This window comes from Heterodontus francisci, chromosome 42 (genome assembly GCF_036365525.1).
Source record: "Heterodontus francisci isolate sHetFra1 chromosome 42, sHetFra1.hap1, whole genome shotgun sequence".
Taxonomy (NCBI): Eukaryota; Metazoa; Chordata; class Chondrichthyes; order Heterodontiformes; family Heterodontidae; genus Heterodontus; species Heterodontus francisci.
In genome coordinates, this window is record NC_090412.1 from 19,641,596 (window position 1) to 19,655,625 (window position 14,030).

General features: G+C 44.5%; 1 protein-coding gene across 1 annotated transcript in view; it reads left to right on the plus strand.

Annotated features, from left to right (window-relative positions):
- Positions 1 to 14,030, plus strand: part of antxr1c (ANTXR cell adhesion molecule 1c) — a 138,385-nt gene that overhangs the window by 72,228 nt on the left and 52,127 nt on the right. The window lies entirely within an intron of this gene.

The following is a 14,030-nucleotide window of genomic DNA, read 5'->3' on the forward strand; positions in this document are numbered from 1 at the left end:
TCTGCATCACTGCAAGTGTTTGGGTAAACATTGACTTTTTGCGCAAGCAAAAAATGCCAGGTATCTCACTAGATCAGTGTCCAACATCGTGAAGGGAAAGTAAGTCAATATGTTGGTCTTCTCGTTTAAACCTTCTTGACAAGATTGCACATTTGTTGTTGTTTTAATGAATAGTAAGTTAAATTTTTAATGTCTTTATCTTTCCAAAATTCTCTCACCAGCCCCCTATGTCAGTCAAAAATTATAATGTGGCCCCCATTCGAAAAGCTTGGACACCCCTGCTTCAAATCTTTAAGCTTGAATTTTAAAATTACTTCGCAGCTAGGTTATTTTAAAACACAAGTTAAAGGCTTGTGTTATGTAAACCCATTTTAAAATGGCAGAAGTCATTTAGGGAATGTCTCGATTTCTGTGCTCTGGCATGCATTACATTCACCTCTGACACAAGCTCAGTGACATGTTGGACGTTGCATGACCTTTACTTCTATATAAATATCGCAATTCCGCTGCTATCCATTTGGAATCGCGTTGTTCCAGAACTTGTATTGAGGGGAAAACAGGCAAGACAATCCAAGGAATCTCCAGAAGTCAGCACTGTAAATTCCTCATGAATATAACAGTATGGTGTCTTGGGGCTGAGTGATATTGGCAAAAATAGGTAAATACAATGTAACCGATAGCTTTAATAAACCTTAATCTATGATGAACTGTCTAGAATTCCTTAACAAAAAATCTATGCTGCATTTGCAGTTTTAAAAACTGTCTTGGAAGACAAAGTAAAAATTTATTATGTTTCAATGACCATATTCGAAACGATCATTAACTGATTTTTTTTTTGCTGCGAACTGGATTAAAGGGCAAGTTTCGCAAGTATGTCAAAGATCAGTAACTGCAATGTGCATCATTTACTGTCTAGTTTTAGGGCAGATAAGCTGAGTGGCCAATGTCATTTGAAAGTTGGCTGTATCATGTGACATTAAAATGCACCTTTGCTAACAGGTAATAGATTTGGCTTAGACATAAATTGATTGGTCTGGAGTGCAATCTTTTAGATAGTGACTAAACATTTTGGAACTGAATAATACATGCAGTACAACTGCTCAACCTTTTGCAGAAAAATTTTTCGTTAATAATTATCTTGTCATAGTTGAATTGGAATCCAGATTGATAGACTTTTAAAAAATTCATTCATGGGTTGTGGGCATCGCTGGCTAGGCCAGCATTTATTGCCCATCCCTAATTGCCCTTGAGAAGGTAGTGGTGAGCTACAATCTTGAACCGCTGCAGTCTATGTGGGGTAGGTACACCCACTGTGCTGTTAGGAAGGGAGTTCCAGGATTTTGACCCGGCGACTTTGAAGGAATGGCGATATAGTTCCAAGTCAAGATGGTGTGTGGCTTGGAGGGGAACTTACAGGTGGTGGTGTTCCCATGCATTTGCTGCCCTTGTCCTTTTAGGTGGTGTCTAAGGAGCCTTGGTGTGTTGCTGCAGTGCATTTTGTAGATGGTACACACTGCTGCCACTGTGCGCCGGTGGTGGAGGGAGTGAATGTTTGTGAATGGGGTGCCAATCAAGCAGGCTACTTTGTCCCGGATGATGTCCAGCTTCTTAAGTGTTGTTGGAGCTGCACTCATCCAGGCAAGTGGAGAGTATTCCTTCACACTCCTGACTTGTGCCTTGTAGATGGTGGACAGGCTTTGGGGAGTCAAGAAGTGAGTTACTTGCCACTTATCAGCCCGAGCCTGGATATTGTCCAGGTCTTGCTGTATTTCTACACAGACTGCTTCAGTATCTGAGGAGTCGCGAATGGTGCTGAACCTTGTGCAATCATCAGCGATCATCCCCATTTCTGACCTTATGATTGAAGGACGGTCATTGATAAAGCAGCTGAAGATTGTTGGGCCTAGGACACTACCCTGAGGAACTCCTGCATGATGTCCTGGAGCTGAGATGATTGACCTCCAACAACCATAACCATCTTCCTTTCTGCTAGATATGACTTCAACCAGCGGAGAGTTTTCCCCCTGATTTCCCCTGTTGACTCCAGTTTTGCCAGGGCTCCTTGATGCCATACTCAGTCAAATGCTGCCTTGATGTCAAGGGAAGTCACTCTCACCTCACCTCTTGAGTTCAGCTCTTTTGTTCATGTTTGAACCAAGGCTGTAATGAGATCAGGAGCTGAGTGGCCCTGGCGGAACCCAAACTGAGCGTCACTGAGCAGGTTATTGCTAAGCAAGTGCTGCTTGATAGCACTGTTGATGACTCCTTCCATCACCTCACTGATGATGGAGAGTAGACTGATGGAGTGGTAATTGGCCGGATTGGTCTTGTCCTGCTTTTTGTGTAAAGGACATATTTGGGCAATTTTCCACATTGCCGGGTAGATGCCATTGTTGTAGCTGGACTGGAACAGCTTGGCTAGGGGTGCTAGGGGCAAGTTCTGGAGCACAGGTCTTCAGTACTGTTGCCGGAATATTGTCAGGGCCCATAGCCTTTGCAGTATCCAGTGCCTTCAATCTTTTGAGATTTAGACATAAGTGAATTTCAGAGAATCGCTTTATTGGAGATACTGAAGGGTGCTCTTTATTTGTAACTGTGTTTATCTAATTTTGTCACTAGCTTTGGTGAGCAAATGACATTTTGTCCATGAGAGATGCTGCTGTTTCTGTATTTTAGAATCCAGGACCTGGTTTCACAGCCTGTCAAGATGAATAAACTAGTCTTGGCTACCTACTGTTAATCTCCCTGTCACCTCCTGTCCCACTCTGCTTTTCTGTTTTGCATGATTCTTCTGAAATACTATCTGCTTCACCTGATAAAATTCTCCTGACTGGAGATCACTGCCCTTTTGTTGGCTGCCCTGCCTTCAGATAAATTTTACAAGCAGGTGGAGAAGTTTAAATATACAAACTGGGTGGTTTTATTTTAATAAAAAAAAGTTGACAGATGAAACTCTCAGCCTAACAAAGGCGGTGGAGGGGTGCCACCACCACCCGGTAAACGGGACCTGGAACAAGCAGAGATCAGCAGCCGCCAGCCTCTCAATCCGGTGCCATCACAATTTAAATTGTCCTGTGACAACAGCAGTGTGAGAAATAGTCCGTCTTCCTATTGCTGATTTTGCTACTGTCTCACCTCAGTAACCACAATAACAATCCTCTCCTTGAGTTTCATGGTTTATTGGATGAATTTGCACTTCTGACACAGTGTGAATCCACAGAGGTCATCCAATAAAGTCCATCTACCCCCCCACCCTGCCCCCCCCGTGACATGATGTAGCTTGCTCTATTCTGTCAACAAAAGTAATTCACATTGGCATTGCATATTATTTTGCTAGCTAGCTAATACAGTTGTGCTGCTCTCCATTGATGTTTGTATGCTTTGCTACTTTATTTATAGGGAGAAATGTGTTTTAAATCAGACTGTGTTTTGATGGCATTAGATTGTCTATACACTTTATTTACAGTTTAATTACCCCATGTCCGTGGCTGACTCAATAATTTTTTCAAATGTCCATGGTACAACATGCCTATCCCTCAATGGCACCAAGGCTGCTTGCTCATTCCACTGCATTCCTTGCGTACCCTCTGCCTTAAAGACATGCAGCCATGGAAGAAAACAATGGAATAGCCCTGCCAGGACCACTTACCTTCGCTGAGCTGAGCAAGTCATTGATTCACTTGCGGCACTGCACCCATATTCTACGAGTTACTCCTTGGTTCGAGACCTCCTCTGCTACCTCCAGCCAGTCCTGATGAAGCAGGACTGTCTTCACACTCCATCTGCAGGGAACAGGACCTCCACCTTTCCCTAACAGCCTGGAGGAGAATCTGCAGGGAGGCATCACTGAACCGTGGGCGGGACACTGCCTGTTTGCTGCCCTATCATTCACTTTGGCTGTAGGGAAAATAAATGATATGAAGTTGGGGGTGACTTTCACAAAATAAGGGAGGCAAAAACAGTAAAAGCTTCAATTTAAGTTAGTCTGAAGATAGTTACATGAAAGAAAGGCTGCTGATCCTTGAGGCTGCAAGCACAGAATATTTTACATCTGTGGCGATCATGGTGCTTGGGAGCAGTGATGGTGGGTTCCACCACTGCAAGGCTGCACTGCCACATGATCCCACATGTTCCCTGTGCCCGTCGCTGCATGGCTAATTCAAATACAAAATCGCGTGGGAAACGAGATTTGCAATGGGAACGGAAGTTCCAACAATTTCCGGTCCCACCGTCAGGAACACTGCGGCACTCATAAGATTCCACCCAAAGTGTTTAAAACTAGCAATTATAATATTGCTGAAAATAGAGAAATGTTGTTGAAGCTTTTCGTCTTGCACTCATCAGGACAATCCGCAAGAATACCAAGGTAAGGGAAATCAACACCTTTATACTATATGAAAAGAGAGTGCTGATTGGTTGGCAAGTGAACTCTGATTGGTAGAGGCATTGTCATGGAGGATGCACCAGTTTATGGTGACTGACAGTTAACTGCCAAGCTATTTTTGAAATTTAAACCAGGCAACTTGACTCTGGTCAAGGCATTGTTCTGAGGAATGAACCAGCGAATGGCTGTCACTTATTTTGTTTAGCTGAAACAAGCACAATGTTTGTACATGTTCTTTCTGTCTGCAAAGAACAAGGCCCTGTGTATTAAAATATGTAGCTTCCAGTACGCGCACACAAATATGCCACACTGCGAGCCCTACTGGCAATCTTAAATTGGTTGTCAGTGTAATTCTTAGCACACTGAGGATTATTTAGCAAATGTTGTCCAATCACAGAATCACATCTAATGTTGGACACCGTGTTTTGAGTTTTGCAAGCACGGGCTGTTTGGGTACTGCCTGTACCTTGCCCATTGTGAACAGCGGAAGGAACATGTTTGATATGATCTGCTCCATATATTAATACACAGGGCCCTACATTGTGCTTGTTTCAGCTAAATAAAATAAGTGACAGCCATTTGTTGGTTCATTCATCAGGGTAATGCCTTGACCAATCAGAGTCACGCTGCCTGGTTTAAATTTCAAACAAAGCTTGGCAGTTAACTGTCAGTCACCGTAAAATGGTGCATTCTCCATGGCAATGCCTCTACCAATCAGAGTTCACTTGCCAACCAATCAGCACTCTCTCCTCATACAGTATAAAGTTGTTGATTTCTCTGACACTGGTATTCTTGTGGGTTGTCCTGATGAGTGCAAGACAAAAAGCTTCGACAACATGTCTCTATTTTCAGCAATACTCAAGTTCTGTACTACCAAATGATTATAATTATAATATTCTTAATACACATCAAAAATGTATGCAAACCAAAAGCTGTGTACATGAATGGAAACAAAAATTTTCATGAGTTATGGTTTCATCGATAAAACATGCACTGTTGTTGAAGTAGCTGCATAGAATTATTAACTAATATTAGATTTCCATGAAATGTTTGGAGGCTTGGAGAATAACCACACTGTCGAGGGTGGGGGAGGAAATATTCTATCAACTTCAGCTATGGGTCATGTGTGAAATCTGTACTGTCTGCTTTCTACATCTGCTGCTATCATATTTCATAGCTGTAGATTTTTTTATTTTCATAGCCTTGCAGCTGTCCACATAGAACTTTTTGTCAGTTTCTGAGTTTTCACAGTTATACAAATTAGAGCAATATTTATTCCGCAATACATTGAATATTTAACCAGTAGAAGAGATGGAAGCCATCACTGTTAGAATATAAATCTGTTCCTATTATAAAGCATTAACAGATTTAAAATAACAAGACCATAAGCACAGGCAGTTTTGAATGATTGTATTGACGACACACTGTAATAACTGTGAACACAGAGGAGAGAGAGCATGCTGAGTTGAGATGGAGGTTGAGAAATCATTCTGTGCAGACGCTGATGGAGGAAAGCAGTGAAAATCTTGGCGAGAAAATTTTTATTGTACTTGGGTGGGCGGTAGAGAATGAGGATTTTGAGTGAGAGGTGAGAGGGGTGGAACAAGGTGAGATGCTTAAAGGGGAAGAACGTTCCAGAGGAGTAGGGGCTCAGGCCAAGCTGTGATCTGGTGATCAGCTCCACAACGCCACCGTGACAGACTTGATGGAGCAAGTGGTGGAAGATGTAGCTAGGCAGGGAGGCTTCATTTTGGGGAAACCTCATCAGCCAGGTTTACGTCATGGCCAGGATGTCCATGCAATCATCCACAAGTGCATGGATGACAATGGCCTTGTTAACAAGTGAATGTGCATTCTGGAGGGAGATGCATCGAAGGGTGGTGAGAGCTATTCCGCTGGCAGAATCCACAGGGTCAGCGGTGGAAAGGGTAAGTTGGACAGAAAGGAGATTGGCAAGATTACACTGGACAGGAAAGTCGACAAGAAGGTGGGAAGGGGCAGTTGGGGTTCTTGCTCATAATAAGCCAGCCTCGATAAGCCCTTCGGAGGATGTCAAGAGAGGCACAGAGGGAAGCCGTAGGCTTATCTAAGAGGGATTCAACCCTGGGATGGTGGCAAGAGAGCAAGAAGGCTGAGGAGTACTGAAGGGTTGGGGTAGGGAATTGGGACAGCTGAGTTTTGAGAGTGGAGAAGTGAAAGGAGGCATGATGAAAGGAGAGGGGGGGATCTAAAGGGGGTGAAGAGAAAAGTAGAAAAAATAGCAAAAGTTGAAATAGAGTAATGAACTCAGATTGGGCATGGAAAATAAAATGCACACATGAATGGACACGGAAAGCTCAAATTACATGGGCCTGGTTACATATAAATTAGGATACATACAAACCTGATAGTAAATGGGGCATAGGAAATAGATAGGAGATAATAATGAGAAGAAGGACTCCTGAGTTAAAGTCAGAGGTCCAGTGGTGGGATAACAATGACATAGTTAGGGTGGAGTCAATATGGAGCATTGATGCACTTTTGTCCGAGACAAGTTCATTGAGTGGTCCAGAAGCTATATGATAGTAAAAAATTGGAGACCTCAATGATGGTGGTATTTTCATGGGAATGAGGATACAGGATGTGTACAGAGTCAGTTGCAGGGTCAGAAAGATAATGATGAATTTGGAGGTCACCATAAAATCCAGAAGGGGTAGAGGTTTGTTCTTTGACCAGACAAGTGACATTTCTGGCCAGGAACAGACTGAAGCTGAAAAAACAGTATAACCAGTGGTCAATCACCAGGCTCAGCAGGAGAATGAAGTCTCTTAGTCACAGTAATGATGGAGGAAGAGCTGTAAACTGATCAAAGTTACTTTAAATATCATCACAGAAGAGCAGCAGATCAAAGACAGAAGTTGGGCCTTAATGATATAGCCAGCAACATTGCTTTACTCTGGTCCTGCCTCAGATCCTCTGCTGCTGAAATTCATATCCATGCCTTTGTTACCTTTAGACTTGACTATTTCAATGCTGTCCTGGCCAGCCTCCCATCTTCCACCCTACATAAATGTGTGCTCATCGAAAACTCTGCTGCCCGTAACTTAACTCACTCCAAATCTTATTCACCATTGCCCCATGCTTGCTGACCTTCACTGGCTTCTAGTCTGACAACGCCCCCATTTTAAAATCCCCATCCTTGTTTTCAAATCCCTCTGTGGCCTTGCCCTTCCCTGTCTCTGAAGCATCCTCTAGGGCTAGAAGCCTGCACTTTCCGATTCTGCTCTCTTGCACATCCCCAATTTTAATTCCTCAACCACTGGCAGCTGTGCTTTCAACTGCCTTGTCCCTAAACTCTGAAATTTCCTTCATAAATCTTTCTACCTCCTCTTTTAAGATGCCTCTTTGATCAAGCTTTTGGTCAGCTGTCCTGATATCTCTTTCTGTGGCTCAGTGTTTTTATTGATATCGCTCTTTTATTTATTTAGAGATACAGCACTGAAACAGGCCTTTCGGCCCACCGAGTCTGTGCCAATCATCAACCACCCATTTATACTAACCCTACATTAATCCCATATTCCTACCACATCCCCACCTTCCCCTACCTATACTAGGGACAATTTATAATGGCCGATTTACTTATCAACCTGCAAGTCTTTGGCTGTGGGAGGAAACCGGAGCACCCGGCAAAAACCCACATGGTTCACAGGGAGAACTTGCAAACTCCGCACAGGCAGTACCCAGAATTGAACCCGGGTCGCTGGAGCTGTGAGGCTGCAGGGCTAACGACTGCGCCACTGTGCCGCTCTTGTTAAGCACCTTTGGGACATTTTACTATGTTAAATGTCCAGCATAAATGTACGTTATTGTTGTTTATGCAAAACAACCTGGAGTTTCCTGGTATCCAAATCAGCATTTCTCCCTCCCATCCAATACCACCAAAAACAGGTTAACTGATCAGACGTCTCATCTGCTATTTGTGTGGGTTCTTAATATGTGCTAATTAGCAGCTGCATTTTCTTGCGTAAAAATAATGTCTATACTTTAAAAATAATTAATTGGAGCACCCTGAGGATATGACAAAGCACTTTTGTAGAAATTTTAATCTTTCAATCAGGCTCACAATATGGTGGGTATGTTGAGTTTAATCAGCGTTTAAGATGGAATATAACACTCTAGTTATACAGCAAAAACATATGACCGTGACAAGTAGTGAGGACCAGTCCAGATCGGGCAGGACGGCAGGTAAGCGGGGTTGGGGTCGCCAGGGCCTTTCAGGGGGTGGGGGGTGGTGGTGGTGGTTGTTGTGGGTGGGGGAGGTCTTCCCAGGGGGGCCAGAGATCAACGCCAATTGACCTGAGGCCAACTTCGGCCTGCCGTGCCCCAGACAAAATGGCAGGGGGCCTGAGCAACATCAGGAACTGTGCCCCCCTGCCATTTTGTTTGTTCCTCCCACCTCCAGGCCTGCCTCCAAGGGCAGAACAAAATTTTGCCCTATAGGTTTTGAGGAAACCCCATAATGTGAATGCACCTAAAAATGTTGTAGAGATGTTGTCACTAGGGGGGGTTACACATGATCTCCTATTCCTACATTGTTTAAAGTCCGGTATTTGCATCATTTCATCAGTTTGTGTTTTCTCAGCTGAATATTCTTTACTCATTGCTTTGAACCTTTTATCACCAAAGATCAAAACATAGGATAGTGTTTCTGCTTTGGGCACAATTGGCAATCTGGGCACAAATTATGCTCCAAATTACACTCAAATTTATTTGCTTATCACCAAACGTAGGGTTAGGTGAGCTGAGAATGACTGCCCTTGACATCAAGGCAGCATTTGACGTAGTGTGGCATCAGGAGCCCTGGTAAAATTGAAGTCAGAGAAAATCAAGGAGAAAAAGCTCCGCTGGCTGGAGTCACACAAAGGAAGATGGCTGTGGTTGTTGGAGGCCAATCATTTCAGCCCCAGGACATCACTGCAGGAATTTCTCAGGGGAATGTCCCAGGTCCAATCATCTCAGCTGCTTTCAATGACTTTCAATCCATTGTAAAGTCAGAAGTGGGATGTTCGCTGATAATTGCACAGTGTTCTGTACCATTCGCACCTTAAATATTCACTTCCTCCACTACTAGTGCTCCATGGCTACAGTATGTATGATCCACAAGATGGATGCCAAGGGTTGTTTGGTGGCCCCTTCCAAACCCGCGACTTCTACCACCTAGAATGACGAGGGCAGCTTGCACATGGGAACAACACCACCTCCAAGTTCCCTTCCGGAGTTGTTGAGTCAAAATCCTGCAACTCTCCACCTAATAGCAATGTTGGTCTACCTTCACCACATGGACTCCTGTGGTTCATGAAGGTGGCTCCCCACCTTCTCAAGAGCAATTAAGGATAGGCAATAAATGCTGGCCTTTCCAGCAATGCCCACATCCTGTGAATGAACAATAATAATTTAAAAAATCTTCCATAAACCAGCACAAACAGGCAGTGTTTGGAACATTTTTTTGCATTAAAGAACATTCCTTGATGTACTGAAGTGGTAACTTGGTGTAGATTTATTAATAGAGCGGAAAAAGGATTTATTGCAATAAATAAACATTTTTTAATCAGTGTCTCATCCACTACCTGTGAGGAAAAAGTAAGCTCATTTTAAGCAACTGAAAATGGCTTTTAAAAAAACTGTGCAGACCATTTATTAGTTTCATTGGCGCACAGTAGTCAGTTTCTTAGTGAATTAATTTTCTTTTATGTTTAACAGCTTTTAAAAGGTACCTATTAGTGTCCTTGCACCTGAAAAATGGCTGAAATTTAAAAGCCTCCTTGAAGACTCGCAAACGGACACAATTAGTAGAAATTTGCCATGGTGATTAATTTGATCTTGGAGCATGGCCAGTTTTGTGAGCGGGGCTGGTTACAGCACAATTTTTTATAGTTAGTTGAGAAGATTGCAGAAACTCGATTGGCACTGGATGTAATTTGTGCTTGAAATTCCTTGATATTTTGTGCTGGTTTGGTCGGTTTGGGGCAAATTGCACGAAAAAGCCAGCATGACCTAGCAATAATTCCAGTCTATGATGTTCAGTCTTTCTACAGAAGTACATTATCCTTGTCAATATGAAACAATCATGCATTTTATTCACTTAGAGTCATAGAACACTGAAACAGGCCCTTCGGCCCACCAACAACCACCCATTTATACTAATCCTACATTAATCCCATATTCCCTACCACCTACCTACCTACCTACACTAGGGGCAATTTACAATGGCTAATTTACCTATCAACCTGCAAGTCTTTGGCTGTGGGAGGAAACCAGAACCCCTGGTGGAAACCCACACATTCACAGGGAGAACTTGCAAACTCCGCACAGGTAGTACCCAGAACTAAACCCGGGTCGCTGGAGCTGTGAGGTTGCGGTGCTAACCACTGTGCCGCCCAATTAGCACCTATTTTACAGTACATGCTATACTGTACTACCCATGCAATACAGTGCCTGCTGCCACTCAATCATTGCACAAAATGCTTGTGGCCTGAACAACCACTTGCCAATTTTGCCTCAGGTTTAAAGGGAGGTAATTGTATGTAACACAGATACTCAATTACATTCTTAGAAGGTGTGGCTGGTTCCATTTACTTTGCCAAACCTTATTAGATCATTACATTCTTTCTTGAATGTCTCGGCCACCTCTTGCTTCTGCTGTTGTGCTGCTCTTTTGTAGCATGACATTATGGAGTTCCAAACAATGCCTCTCTCTTCTACATATCTTAATTGAGAAACACCCTCATGACTCTTGCAAAGCTAACAGACAGATTTGAGGGGGGAAGACTCCATAGAAATCATGATATGAGTTATCAGGATCAATCTAAAGGTGTTATGTGCTGTTGTAAAATCTAGGCAGCAATGTTTAATAAAGGTATGTGCATTGCTTTATGTGGCAGCCTTACATATGCTCAATTGGAAACTGAGAAATGCCTAAGAACCAGCAATAGAAAGGACTGAATGACCATTAGCCCACTCCTAACAGTTGTGTAGAATGGACGCAACTATCCATATGGCCATCTGCTGCTTCGTCACTTGCATGTCTTGGGCTCTAGCGCCATTGGAAATGAACATGAGCCTAAAACCTGAGTGAAAAAATTGCAGCATAGGGCTTGCCAAGAAGTGGGCAGATGGCACAATAGCGTCCAGGCTCGGGCCAATTAAGATAATGGCAACAGGCTCAGGAAAGGTTAGTGTTAAGTATGTAGTTAGTTTCAGTTTAGCTTCAGGTGTACATCTTCATCAGTATTCTCCTATGTGCAACCCTATCGAAAACCTCATCTAAGTCTCCTGCAGCAGAACTCAACTGCGATCTCACCCTCTGGGGAGCTGGCAAATGAACTATCTTTCTCTCTGGCCTGGCTGAAGCCCACTTGTGCCCAGATGATTCACCATGTGCAGATCCCAACTCCGTGCTTGCCTCCAAGGTACTTGCAGTGCCAGTATCCGAGCTGGTGGCTGTGCGCGTCAGGTCAAGTGACAGGGTCTCTTCAGTAGTGCTATGTTGTAGCTCTCTCTGCCTCCTTGGGCTGCTGTGGCTGGGCAGGCGGCAGTTCTTGGGTGAAGAAAAAGCAGAAAATCACCAGGGGAAGGTTAGTGTGAGGGTATGGGGAAGGGGAGTGAAGCAAGAGCTCCATGATCACACCGTCAGCAGCTTGCTTATCATTCCAGATAGCAGGATGGTGGTGTGCTGGGAGTTGAGTAGGGGCATAAGGCAGGAACATATCATTATCTTCAATGTTCTGAGTGATGTTGAGTGCCAACAGCTCCATCAGAACTGACCCCTTGATGCCAGTGGCCATCTCCTTCATAGGGTCCAGGAGATGCAGGCGCTCTTGTCCCCAACTGGTTCTGCACTACCAGCTTGTCCTGCAAGACAAGAGGGTAGAATATCAGTGATTGTGTCGCACTGTGTTTTGGTAGTGTACCTACCATAACTGAATAGCTCGAGGTATGTGGAAGCAGTGAGAGGTGGGTGTGAGGCTGGCAGCATTTCTAGGTGTGTGAGGATGAGGGGGAGTATGTGGATGTTAGGTGTCAGTCATGAAGGGCAGGGAGTGCTGCTGGCTGAGTAATTGCGGTGTGGTGCACAGAGCAGCATGGGTGAAGGTTGGTGGTGCGTTGAGTAGGGGATTTCATCTGAAGATGCATTCACTGACTTTGACCACCTGCCTAAGGTCATTAGACTTCTTGTAGCACTGCTCCCAGGTACTCAGGTCCAGATGCCAGGAGTTAACCTCCCTGGTTACCTGTTCCCACTCCCTTCTGAATGTGATCCTTGAGGGCCTCCTGCTTCCCAGGGGAGCCATGACATTTCTCCTGCCGCCTACCTCCACCACTAATGCCTCCAGTGCTGCATCTGTCACCCTGGAACCCTCTCTCTGCCTGGTGTTCCATTTTCAATGTTTTAAATTCCAGCAACATTATTCTGCACAGATTACCTTTAAGTGGGACAGACTGTCTTTAAGAAGAGCAGGCTGGTTGCACTGCCTGCCCGCAGTACAACGCTGATGGGCCCCCTGCTGTGTGCAGAGCTAGCCAGTAGTGGCGCAGAGGAGGCTAGCATCGTGGTCATGTGGTGTACTGTCCATCTCCAGTGCGACTGGCACAGGCAGGTCACGACTCACCTAAAAAAGCAGGGCAGATGAATTTTTAGCCCATAGACTCCCCTGAGCCTATCAAGTTAAGTTAAACTCCAGCACTGTGTGGCGATCTATCAATTGATAATGGAAGAAGACCCTACAAGGTAGATAATAGGAAGAATTTTTACAGGCAAGGAGGGGCGGGTATGGGTGTCTATGGGGAGTTAAATCCCCTAAAAGTATCGGGTTTGGATCGAAACATCATCCCGCCCATTTTCAGGTTTCGTCCAGGCGGGTTTGCAGACAAGTGGGGAACTCGTGCAGCTGTCACATAAGTCATTTAAATATTCTAGTAGGTAACTAAGTACCGCTTTAACCAAGCATTCTGGCTTTAACAGCCAGTGGACCTATTTCCTGAGCTTTCAGCAATTCGCCGGGGTCAATTAGGTACATGGACAGTGGAGAGACCTTCTTCAATGTACCTGACAGGCTGGGAAGGTTTTGAACACCGAAACTAAAGAGCTGCAGCTATGGCCAGCTTGAGAGGCTGCTGCTCACAGCACTGCTTCTCAGAGAATGTTTTCAGTATTTGTCAGGTGATTGCCAACTTCTGGGAAGTCACTTCACCTGTCTTGCACTTCACTCATCTTCAGCTACACTTCCCTGCTGCCAGCTTTCACCACAATATGGGAGCAGCTTTACCTTGCACCTCTGATGAGGAACAAGAGGACAAGCAACACCAATACCAACAGGACCAACATCAACACCAGCACCAGCTGCCTTCTCCTCAGCCACACTGCACTCCACAGGGCAAAGGGGATGGACACCGAGATTCAGCTGGAAGGAGATGAGACCTCCAAAACATGATTTCAAGGCAGAGGATCAGCTCTCTCGACATGTCTCAGCACCAGTACCTCAGGAGGCTCAGGGTTTCATGGCAGGTCATTGCTAGCATCTGCAGCCTCCTGGAACAAAACCTCTTAGCAGTGGACCAGGTATACATTGTCAGTGGCCAACAAAGTGCCTGTCACTGGAGGGCCATT